This window comes from Chroicocephalus ridibundus, chromosome 21, assembly GCF_963924245.1.
Source record: "Chroicocephalus ridibundus chromosome 21, bChrRid1.1, whole genome shotgun sequence".
NCBI lineage: Eukaryota > Metazoa > Chordata > Aves > Charadriiformes > Laridae > Chroicocephalus > Chroicocephalus ridibundus.
Window position 1 is genome coordinate 4,821,834 of NC_086304.1, and position 12,752 is coordinate 4,834,585.

Below are 12,752 nucleotides of genomic sequence, written 5' to 3' on the forward strand. Positions count from 1 at the left end.
TCAGCATAAATCTCAGGAGCTTTTTGGACACTGCAGTTATTGCAGACAAAACATCAGGGGAGGCTGCCAGCCCCACGGTCTGCCCCTTGCTCGGGGAATAGACTAACAGGAGGGAGGCTGCCACGCACAGTTTCTGGTTGTCACCTCCCCAGCCAGGGAGAGGATGGTCTTCCTGCCTCAGAGAGGTTAGAAGCTTTAATTGGACTGATCCAAGGAGGAGGACAGGATAGTATTTTTTCATAGAAAATCTGGTCAATCAGATCCCAAAGTGGGTCAGCAAGGACTAGTACAAAGGGACAGTACAGTAAGTGGGATCTTCTCCCTCTTTCTTCCATCAGGAAGGAGGAGATACAAGGATGTTTTAGACACTGTCTAGTTCTCAGCCACCGAAATGTGTCTTAAGGGACTGAAGAGAGTGATGAACTCCCTCAAGAAGGAAGTTTCAGGAGTGGTAGCTGGGGACAAAAAAAAATGATAAATTTTGGGGAGAAATGGAGGGATGGAATAGCAAGGCTCATGTGCTGTGCCTGCAGCTTTTCTGCTGCCCACGATCTAGACTGCCCCATGTCACTGGGAGGACAATGTGCATCCTGTTTTGGAGAGGAACATGTAAGCAGGTGCGTGTACCTGGTTTGTACTTTTTTAGAGAAGCCAGAGGAGTGAAACCAGTGACAAGTGTGACTGGGAGGCTAGTTCATGATTGTGTAGAAAGTGTCAACTAATACCCATTACTGCCAAATCATATCATCATGGAATCATGGAATGGTTAGAGTTGGAAAGGACCTTAAAGGTCATCTTGTTCCAACTCCCCTGCCATGGGCAGGGACACCTCCCACTAGACAAAGTTGCTCAAAGCCCCATCCAGCCTGGTCTTGAACACTTCCAGGGACGGGACATCCACAGCTTCTCTGGGCAACCTGTTCCAGTGCCTCACCACGCTTACAGTAAAGAATTTCCTTCTAATATCCAATTTAAATCTAACCTCCTTCAGTTTAAAATTGTGACCCCTCATCCCATCACTATACTCCCTGAAAAAAGTGTCCCTCCCTGTCTTTCCTGCCCCCTTTCGGTACTGGCAGGCTGCTATAAGGTCTCCCTGGAGCCGTTTCTTCTTGGGGCTGAACAACCCCAACTCTCTCAGCCTGTCCTCATAGCAGAGGTGTCCCAGCCCTCTGATCACCTTTGTGGGCCTCCTCTGGACCCGCTCCAGCAGGTCCATGTCCTTCTTATGTTGAGGACACCAAAACTGGACACAGTACTCCAGGTGGGGTCTCACGAGAGCACAGCAGAGGGGCAGAATCCCCTGCCTTGACGTGCTGGCCAGGGTTCTTTGGATGCAGCCTAGGATACATTTGGCTGTCTGGGCTGCGAGTACCCGTTGCCAACTCATGTTGAGCTTCTCATCCACCAACACCCCCCAAGTCCTTCTCCTCAGGGCTGCTCAGATGGCTTTGACTTTGAGGGTAATAACTGGCTCCCAGTTTGGACCTCATAGGCCCCCACTTTTCTAATAATCACTTCCAATAAGATATTTATTACATAATTTCAGAAGGATATGGAGGTCATGACGAACTGTACTCATTTAAATAAATTCACGCCATAATGCTATTTCCCATTGCATTTTCAGAAAATTAGAAAACAAAGTTCAAAAAATGTTACAAAGTAAACAGAAATACTTTAACTATCAAAATTTCTTTTAAAAGCTTTTCAAAACTTGTCTGGTCTAGGATGAGCTATTATGTGTAGATTGCATAATATTTTCTCTCTTTTGAGAGAAATTACAAGAAGAAAAGGACTGAAGTTGAAAGCTGAATTCAATACCAGAAGCATATAGAAATGCATATAGAAATGCTGTATTCAATATTAACTTTGTAGAGGGTCTCAGCATTCTATATTGAGTCCTAAAATTTTGTTACACTGTTAAATAATTAATTGCATATATATACCTTTAAAAGGACTTCTGCAATGAAAACCTCTATAGCTCTATTCAAACTTATCTATCATCTCTTCAAAATTTGTTGGTTTTTCCTCCCTGAGGTTAAATATAAAATAGGATCCAGCTTTTCTAAAACATTGCAGAAAATCTCTTTCCCAGCTTACCTCAAAACTTCTTTAATCTTCCTTTCCCTCCCTTTCTTCCAGAATCTCTTTCAGAGATCAATTTTTTTTCATCTTCCCAGCACTATGGGGACACAGAAGCCCAATTTGGGGACCTGGGTATCTCACTTACCAAGAGAAAATGGCAGAGAACTCCAGAGGGTAATGCAAATCACTAAATAAGGCTGTAAAATAGTTGGTTAACCTAATTAGTTAACCTAAATCTAAGTTTGATTCTGTAAGTGCTCTCCCTGAATTGTGGCTGAATGTAAAATTCTGTGAAGGCTTACGGAGCAAGCTCTCAACTGCTTTATTCTTTTTGATGCTCATAACTTACAGTTTACAGGCAGGTTTCTATTCATGTCATGTGCACTATAGGAGTTATAAGAAAAAATAACTGGAAGCATAATGCAATTTAGGACTTCAAAACTTCCTTTTGATCAGAATTAAAATGAGCAAAATCTTTGAATATTACCACTAATTCCTTTTCTGTTGTCTGCATCACTTTATCCATTTTGCTTTCACCAAAATAAAGAGTTTTCTATTTCCTAAGTCTATTACTATGTTATTATTTAATGAAAAGATGAGCTGTGGCCTGGAGTATCAGAGTACTTACAAAGTAGGATTGGTCACTAGTGAAATAATTATCCTGATAATTTGCAGGACCTTTGTCTTTAGTCTACATACATCAGTAATTGAACTCAGCTCGGTCAACTTTATTCAGCAAGTTACATATTTTCAACCGTAGAGAGACACAGTGATCAAGTAAACTAACCACACGACTTGATAGAGCCAGTACTTTTTGCACTGAATACATTATTTTCCATTTAAGTCACAGATCCTCTTTACGAAAGATAATTCTGATGTAAAGATTTCAAATAAAATCCACTGCAATACCTTCATGTGCTGTATCACTGGTTAAGCAGAAAGCCTTTCTCACCACAACGGTTTTTCATTTTGTAAACTGGAATGCATCTTGTCCCTCAGAAAGTATAATTTAGTGATTACCGGGGGAAAACAGCATTTCCTTTCAGTTGATAGTGTATACTTTATTTGCAAAGTTAGTCTCACTTAAAAAAACCCCACATATATAGTATATAATTCCAACCAATTGCCAGCCATTGCTATTCTAGTTAATTTGGATACTATTTAAGTGAACCTGTCACTCCCACGCTGTGTTATTGTAATAGATCACCAGCATGAGGCTGGCAGATGTGTCAGTTCCCCAGACGGAGTAGTGTTATAAGTTTTAGTAAAAAGAAAAAAAACTAAAGAAGTGACTCGAGAGTTTGGGGGCAATATTAATTAGCTGTATAGACCTGTAACAATTCTGCAAAATTAAAAACTCTTTCAAGGCAGTAAACCTTGCCCGGAGCAGCCTGAGCTCTGAGCCCGCTCTCCCATTCTGCGCTGACACTAGGCAGCTTCCTACCACTGCAGGTGGTGGGATGAGGAAGGGTGTTGTGTCCCCCTCTGCCTGGTGAACTGGTGTTTTTCAGCAGATTATGAAAGTACAGCGTGTCACCTACTGATAAGGCATTATGGCTCACGGTTACTGTCTAAGTATGTGGCCCAAGACCAGTCACTGGGATGCGGATGTCACCTGCACAACCCCATCATCTGCAGTGGGTGCTGGAAGTCACAATGTGCCAGGTATGCAAAAAAGCAGCTGTCATCCTTGACGACTATTAGGCATAATTGCCAAGTTTTCTTCCTTACCGCGCACAGGGTGCTAAGCTCCCTATTCTTTCAAGTAGTCGCTGAAGAAATGTCCTGCCTCTGTGAACCAAAATAGCACTTTCTGTGTCCAGGCCATCTTGGTTCTGGAGTTTGAGTTATATTCCTTCCAGCATAGGTTTCACTAAAACTATGTTTTCTGCTGGTTGAATTCAGTGACGAATTCTACTGATGCATGAGGCAATGTGAACTTATCTCTCTTCTAGTTTATCTATATGGTCTATCAGGCTGTCTATAAAAGCTATTTCCTTGTATGGTCCCTGTCACCACCGTGTTGTCAGTAGAAAAACTGAGGGCAACATTTCTTTTACTATTGGGAACTTAGCTAACATAGGATAACGCAGAAGTCACGATAAAACCCCACTGATGTTCTCTGAAATGTGCTGGTGCTTTATTGCTGACTAAAGGAACGACAATTTTCTCCTGTCCCCTGAGTAAGCAGATGGGACTCTGAATGCTGAAAGGAACGGAATACTTAGATTTAAAAGATACTTTAGTGAATAAAAAGGTATTACAGCACAGCTTGATGGAGCTCCAAGCTGAAAGGAGTGGGAGAATGTGGTTGTCATATGGGTATTTCTGAGTTATACGACCCCTTAGGCAGTGCTAATAGGGAGGAAAATGGGTAGAGCTCCCTTTTGTGCAGCCCTTTCAGAATAAGGAATGCAAAGGCAGCACAGCACATCGCTCACGGCAAAGCCTCGCTGGTGGTTACTCAGTCAAGGACAGAAATGCTGCTTGCGGTACTGAGTTCTCTCATCTAGTTTAACCTCATGATATCTGCTGGTGTGAATGTTTTATTACAGCTGTTAAGACTACAATGACTTCCTTTCTCCCCAGCCGCATTATTGTTGGAGAGAGATGTGGTGGAAGGAAATATGAATGGAAACAACCTTGTTTTCATGCTTCTCACTTGACACAAGTGCTGTTGCACAAGGTTGCTGGCTGTTGGAAATTGCCACCGTTTTTAAACAACAGTTATTGTCTTTGGCATCAGAGGGTATGGGTTTTTCTCTCTTGCCACAGTAATTTTTGAATTAATTTGCCACAGAAGGTAGTAATCCAGGAAGCCTCCCTACTTTCTGATGTTGCCTTCAGTATCAGTCCTTGGGTTTCTTTTTTGTTATGATAATGTACATAGGAGATCATCTGGCTGCTTTTGCTATGGTTTAATGACAGAAGACAAAAACAGAATCTAGGCTTTTCTGCCGGGGGTGTGCTGTGGTGAGTCCTGACATGCAGGTCCCATCAACAACCCCACAAGGCTGTCCAGCAGATCGCCCCCCGCCAGCTAAAGTGAGGAGCAGTTATTCTCCTCAGGGATTGCATGCTCGGGCTCCCTTGCTGGTTGTTATTCAGGCAGGAGCACACACAGATCTCACCCCAGTACGGAGCTGGGACATGGCTGGTGTGCCCTAGAAGCTCCTGGATTCCATGCTCTATGTGTAGTCAAGAAACCTGTGATCAGATGAGAAATATGTTTGTCCCTTAGAAGACAAAAAAAAGAAAAAAAAGAAATCTGTGAGGATTTTGTGTGTGTACTTAACTATCCCATTTTTCTTTTAAACTTTTCTTTTAAATGATTAATCTGCATTGTATAACATGACTCATTCACTTCTTTAGTGCAAGGTTGGACCATCTGATTATCAAGCTTACTGCTATGTGGGACTCTAGTTCCCTGAGGGTCTTCATCTGCCAATAATCTTAATTGCAGTTCGCTGTAATTGACATCTTATCTGTTTCCTCTCCTTCTTTCCACTTAGAAAATTCAAAATGCTGACAAGCTTGCTCTAGTATTTGGTGGATGTGATAATTAAGGAGGAATTGGCAACGACTTCGTCATCAAACTATTTTATATTTTTAATTAGAACTGCGTTTAAGCTTTTGGTGAGGCATTAAAATAAATCTTAACCATAACCAGACCTAAAGCTGTGGCTCCCAATTTACAGCTGGTGTAAAAAGAAGTCAAAAGAAGGTAGACTTTCTCTGCTGATTTACATCAATGGGCTGAAAATAGGATTCATTGATCTCTCTCAGAACTTTCCAGAAAATTACATCCTTCCTCAAAGACTCCAAAGGAGTAAAAAATGACTCTTTAAATGCACTCTGGCCTTGGTGTTGCAGTTATTCAGATTCTATAGAAATATTTATGTTTCAACTCTTACAATCTAAATTTGATAGACGTCTTTAGTTTATTTCTAATCTGCAAACTGCTTAACAAGATGCATTTAAGAGGGGAAAACAATCCAGAACAAAATCATCAATTATTAATGATAATTATTATAATTATACCAAAGAAGCTGAGCGCTGACACATTTTTGACAAATACTAATTTCTAAAGTTTTATCTATTATTATAAATTTTCTGTGGATGCGTTTTTGGTGAAAAAAAATGAAGGTGGTTGGTTGTCCTACACAAATGTGTAGCAGGTAGTTCAAATTCTGATGGTGCTTTAGAGCACCATGGAATGGATACTTCCCCATCTTGGCAAGTTTGTAGAAGAGTCCTTTTCCTTCCCCCAAAAGTGCCTATCCAGCAGGTTCTGTCCTGGCTTCTTTCTGAGCTAGGCTGAGCAGCTGTCTGGCCCTGACACTATTTGTAAGGATTTGGGGGCACAAGGTAAATCAATAGTAGAATATTTGGGTTTAGTTATCATGCTGAACCAGCAGCTTTTGAGACACAGGCCGTGACATGTCTAGCTCCAAGGCAGCCCTGCTCTCATCCTCCTACCCCTTTGGTGGCAAAGGTCACCCCTGGTAAACCTTCTTTCAGAGTTAAATATTTATGCTATGTCTAAACTGTCTAGTCTAGAAGAAAAAGTGAACACCACCTTATTCTTCTATGAGTTTTAGTTGATCTATCTGTTAAATTAATGACATCTTGGTTGTGCCAGCCTCTGCTCAGTGGAACCTTCATGCCAATCATTTGGAACAGCACGCCGGGTATTGATCTATTACTCCTCTTTGCTTCACTGTACATTCACATGAACTAGCACTGAAGATGGAGTCCAAAGAAACAGACTTTCAAATTGCATAGTAGAGATTTGTACAAAGCCAAAGAAAAGGAAGAGGTGCTTCACTCCATGCCTAGTTAGACCAAACTCCTTGCTCTGGGGTATTGTGGAAGTTTGACATAGGTTGAAGGTGAGCCTGTGTTGGATCTTGGAAGAAAAGTACAGTGAGAGTTATTAAACATAGAGAAGTTGCCCTTAGTGAACTAGAGGAAATCTCCATTTCCTCTAATGAAGCTTGGGAGGGTACTTGCTTTATACTTTTTTCTAGGTTTCTGCTTTCAGGCACACTTGCAGGTTCCTTAAGCTCTGGTCTTTCCCTGCGAAGTTAGCAGTAGTCCAGCAAAAAATAAGCAATAAGACCGGGAATGATCAGGTGTAAGGGATGGACTGTAAATTCCCTGACGAGGGGCAGAAGGCCCTCCAAGCCTTCAATGGAGCGCCTCAAACACTCCCAAGGAAATAAATAATGCAGGCCTGGCCTTCAAAGAACTGATAAGGCTAACATTTCTGGTGCCTGAAAGTGTGGGAGAACTGTCTTGTGAAGACAGGATAGTTCTACCACTCGTGTGGTGAGCTTGCTGGTTCTCAGTTCTCAAGGCCATTGTGTCCGATGAGTGACCTTTGCTTCATTATCCACAAAATGCATATGAAAGCGCACATCCCTGCATATGCTAATGAAGATTATAGGGATCATGCTAAACATGTATGACTATGGCACTCGTCTCTCCACCCAAATCATGCTACGCGTCACCTAGGAGAAGGGAGAAACCTGAGACGAGGCTGTCCTCAGTAAGGGGGATGGACCATGCTGATTCAGCAAACATAAAAGGGGAAAATAAGTGCCCCTAGGGGGAACAGAGAAGAAACAGTAGAAGATGACCGTGCCTGGGAAGATTATTCCCAAGAAAGAAGACCATGCCTGGGAAGATTTTTCCAAGAAAGAAGAAGATTATGCCTGGAAAGATTCCCTGAAAAAGACGCTGGAACCAGGACCAGTGATCTCTTTATCTCTGTCTTTTTCTCCATCTTTTCCTTTCTCTATCACTCAGTTTCTCTTTTCTCTTAGAATTGTTAAGTAACGACCTTAAGTACGACCTTAAGTACCGCTTGCCATAAGTTGTCCTATACCTGTTGTTAAGTAACACAACACACACCTCACCACTTGCCATAGTTTGTCATATACCTAACCAATTATCGTGGACTTGTTAAGACCTATACTAACCATTTTGGTAAGCTAATAAATGTTTCCATATGGACCTTGAGATTTATCTCACCTTAGTCCGCACCGTTGAGAATTTACGAATCTGAAGTCACTTACCCTCCCTCTTTACTGGGAGTGGGACGTGACATGAGGGAAATAATATTTTGGTAAAGGGTTCTTTACAAGGAGGATGGAAGCTCCCAAAGAATTCTGGAAAAAAAAATAATCTTGGAAAAAGCACCTGCAGATGTTTCTGTTAGAGGGATGCAGTCACAGAAGCAAAGCTTACATGTGAACGACTCCAGATGGACAAACTTGCAGCAAAGCCTGCGAGCTGGGGCTTCGTGGTTGTGCTTGGCCTAGGGGGAGCTGACATGTTTTCCCCTCAAATGGAGGAGAGATGGATACATTGTGCAGCATCAGCATCAGCGTTTCAAGAGCACAGGGAACGTCTTGCACAGTACCGGTGCAGGGTATTCTCTGTGTCATCACCAAACCCTCCATTAAGCATGCTGTGAGGAAGTGCGGTAGATCACTGCACCAATCTAACTTTGAGTTTTTATGTGGCAATTTGCACTGATGTTACAGCAACAGATAAAATCCCTCAGATGTCTGAAAGAAAGGAATGCAAATGAGGAATACGCAGGTCAGGAGGGGGAATAAAGAGGGAACTGTTTCAGAAGCAGCCAAATTCTGATGTTACCCTGAGAAGGAGTGAGCTTGTCTTTTATTCTGAGAAGGGACAGTTGCTTTTCTTCGTAGGGAAGTAGAGAAGAGAAGAGAAAAGAAGTAATATTATTAGAAGAAGTTAAGGGAATCGCAAGCTTATGCTTATAGAATCATAGAATCTTCATGGCTGGAAAGGACCTTTCAGATCATCGAGTCCAACAAAACAACCTGCAATCTCTGCCACTAGAGCATGCCCTGAAGTGCCACATCTAGACGTTTCTTAAATGCCTCTAGGGATGGTGACTCAACCACCTCCCTGGGCAGGCTGTTCCAGTGCCTGACCACTCTTTCAGTAAAGTAATTCTTCCCAATATCTGATTTAAACCTCCCCTGCCGCAACTTCAGACCATTTCCTCTGGTCCTGTCATTATTCACCTGGGAGAAGAGGCCAACACCCACCTCTCTCCAACCTCCTTTCAGGTAGTTGTAGAGGGCAATGAGGTCTCCCCTCAGCCTCCTCTTCTCCAAGCTAAACGTGCCCAGCTCCCTCAGCCTCTCCTCATATGACCTGGTCTCCAGACCCCTCACCAGCCTGGTAGCTCTCCTCTGGACATGCTCCAGCACTTCAATGTCCCTCGTGTACAGCGGGGCCCAGAACTGAACACAGTACTCGAGGTGAGACCTCACCAGTGCCAAGTACAGAGGCACCATCACCTCCCTACTCCTGCTGGCCTTAAGGGAAACTGGAGTTTACTCCATAAACATGCCCTCTTATTGTAGAAAGGAATAGTTGGGGGTGAGAAAGGGCATCTGTACTGCCTCACTGTGGTTCATGTAGTAGAGGGGCTTGTGTGTGTGTTTACATGTATTGCTTATGTACTGCAACTGTGTACACATATATGTATAAAAATGTATAAAAATATATATGCATTGTATTGCACTTCATATAGTAAATCAAATGGCATGAGAAAATATCCAAGATGGACTGGATCTGAGATGAAGCTTGGTGGCTTCTCTCTGACACGAGCTATGCCACAGGCTTGAGAGGAAGGCCAAGGCGCGCAGCTTTTGGCAGGAAGAGCATCGTGTTCCCTCCATCGTGCAAAGGCTTGCCCAATCTGCTGAAAAACAGAGACTCGATAAGCCTTCAGGGATAAAGTTTAACATCCCTTCCTACATTTCTATTTTTTGTGATGACATTTCTGGGTATTACTGCAAATAATGCTTACTTTGTATTTAAGCGCTTTGTCCTGCAGTTTGATTTGGTGATGCTTTCAGTGCAGGGCTTGATGAGGCTGGCAAAGTGAGAATAACCAGTCCTTGATAAGGGAGGGTCAGAGAGAAAGGGCACAGCAGTCTTTTAAAATGGGAAAATTCTTGCTAGTTTCTACAGATGAAAAACACAGGCTCTGTAACCATAGAAACATGATGGGCCAAGGATAATGCTGAACTTCTGATGAATTTCTTTTGTTTAGAACAAAACGTTGTTTGGAAGAAGAGATACAGCCTAGATAAGGTATCATAACAGTGCTTTTCTTTCTGTACTTCCTTCCCCTCTTAGGTCTTGGTGTACTTTAGATAGCTCTTATTATTCCATTTTACAGGAAGGGGAAAAGAGACCCAGGGAAGCAAAGCTGATTTCCCCAAAGTCACATTGCAGAACCAGGAATAAAACCCAACTCTTCTCAGGTTAATCAGGGTTGTATTGACAGAAAGAACTAAAATGCTTGCAAACAGCTTTTTGAGTGATCCACCAAAACATAGGTGACATGCGACATGGTCTCCTGTCAGAAAGATGCTACACTCAGCCTTGCTCTTTGGCTGCATCAATACAATGGGAGATGTGTTACATGCATCTGAACTAGCAGCTCTGGTATATCCAAACTCTGGGCAACTGCTTTGATTTCTTGCCTAAGCTATAGCCTTCATTTTCTGCTTCTGTGACTCCTTTGCTTTTGAAGTCTAACATATATAGATATACCTGGGCTAATTTGGTGTCCCTGCCCTGCTGCAGTCACACCATTAAGAGCATGGAGGTGGAGCTTGAATCTGTCACTCTGTTCATGACACCAAAAGACATGCTATAAAATCCAAACATGCAAACTTCCAATGGTCTTTTGGGTTGTAACTCCTAAATACTCCCTGAAGATTAGGATAATACTCCTCTCTTCCATACAAGTAATAAATTCCATTGACTTTTTTTGGTATGAATGAGGACAAAATTTGTCAATAGAAAATTGACAAGATAACAGGAGCACAGTGAGCTAATCTGAGCAAGAAGGGGAGATTTGTAGAAAGCTGGCCGGTCTTGCTAACTGTCAGTTGTCTTATGTGTTGATGTGAAGCAAAAGTTGCATCAACATGAAAAAATAGATGTCAGCCTTAGTGAACAGTGGAGATCATATGCTGCAATGGCAGAAAATAAGTGGAACACCAATGTGTTGCCTGGAATTATTTGCCAGGAATTTGATCCGTATCCAGTTTCTGAAAATACCAGCAGTGAAGAGGCATTTTGTTTCTAAACCCGTAATAATTGCACTTAATCTCTGCAAGAAATTCTGTGAGAGAAAATGTCGATGAATGTAAGAGTGCAAACAGCCCCCCTCCCAAGATGAAAGAATCTGCACGTATGCATAAATATTAAAGGTACCCAACAAGCATCCACAGATATGACATAGGGTAAGATAATTAGTAATTAATGATATAGCAATTACAGAAGTAAACAACAAGCTTAGATCCCACAGTAAGTAACCTTTCAGTCAATGAAAGAACTCATTTTTCATGCATTCAGGTTAGAAATGAGACTTTTTTTTGTTGGAATCCCTTTTGATTTTTATGCAGAGTAATTAATAGAAAACTCTGTCGTGTGGAAGCATTCATAAAGCCAAAGGACGTACTTACAGAAAAAAAAATCTAAACTCCCATATAGCCACGGGGAATACATTTTTATCACCACTCTACAGGAATCTCTTGAGGGCCTTGTGCAGTAAGATTGAGATGCAAACAAGCCGTTTAAACCCTAACAAATCAAATAATGCAACACTATAAAATTAGGCACTGACCTCGTTAGGATAACTTGGAGGGTCAAACTAGGGCCACTATGTTCCTTGTAATGTAGTCATGGTAAAGAGTTAGGTTCCCTTATAAAGGTGGTTTGTTGATGAGTGACTTGAGGCATTCAGCTGCCTTTGAGCGGTCTACAGAAAATCCCTTTGCAAGGGAGCTGCTCGGAGCTTATGCACAGGCAGTATCTGAATTCCTGTTTCTCCTTAGCAAAAGCATGAATTGTGTGTGCTCATAGGATGCTTCCATCCACTTGGTAGTATTTTGTAGCCTGATGGTTGCAGCATTCTTGTGGGGGATATGGCTTTGAATCCCATCCAATTAGGGAGGGAATTAAACCTTGATCTTGCTTTCCTGGGTGGTAGCGCTTGGCAGGATCCAACAGTAGGAGTCACTGCCACCTCTCCATTTGCCGTGAGACTGAGAGATAACAGCTAGGCCTTTTGTAGGACCTGGTGCTGTCAGTCATGAGGGCGTCTCCATGAGATTAAGGTCAGGTCCCAAAGGCAGGAGAGCTTTCAGGGCCAAAATAAAAGCGCCTGGTGAAATTTAGATTCAGTAGCAGCTCACTTTGGATCATTTGATCTAAAATCCTGCATTATGCCTTATGGACATTTTAAACGCTGTCCTGCAGGGGTGGGGTTTTTTTTTGCATCTTATACTTAACCTCTGTGATTTTGTTACTGCTTTGTTAGACTCTCTTGAAGTGTTACTCTTGCTGAAATAATTAAGAGCTCAAAAATCAAATAGAATTTCAAACATTTTTGTTGTATCCAGCCTTTAAGTGGAGACCAGGCGTGTCAGTGCATTTGGATTATACGCTATGCACTCTGCTTTTCTTTTGGTGCTAGTTTCAAACAGCTGAATCCTGCATCTGGGAAGAAACAGAATTATTATTTTTTAAAACTACATATGCCTGTCACACTCTCTTTGAAATGCTAATGGAAACAGAACTGAGAACTCATTTTCTAT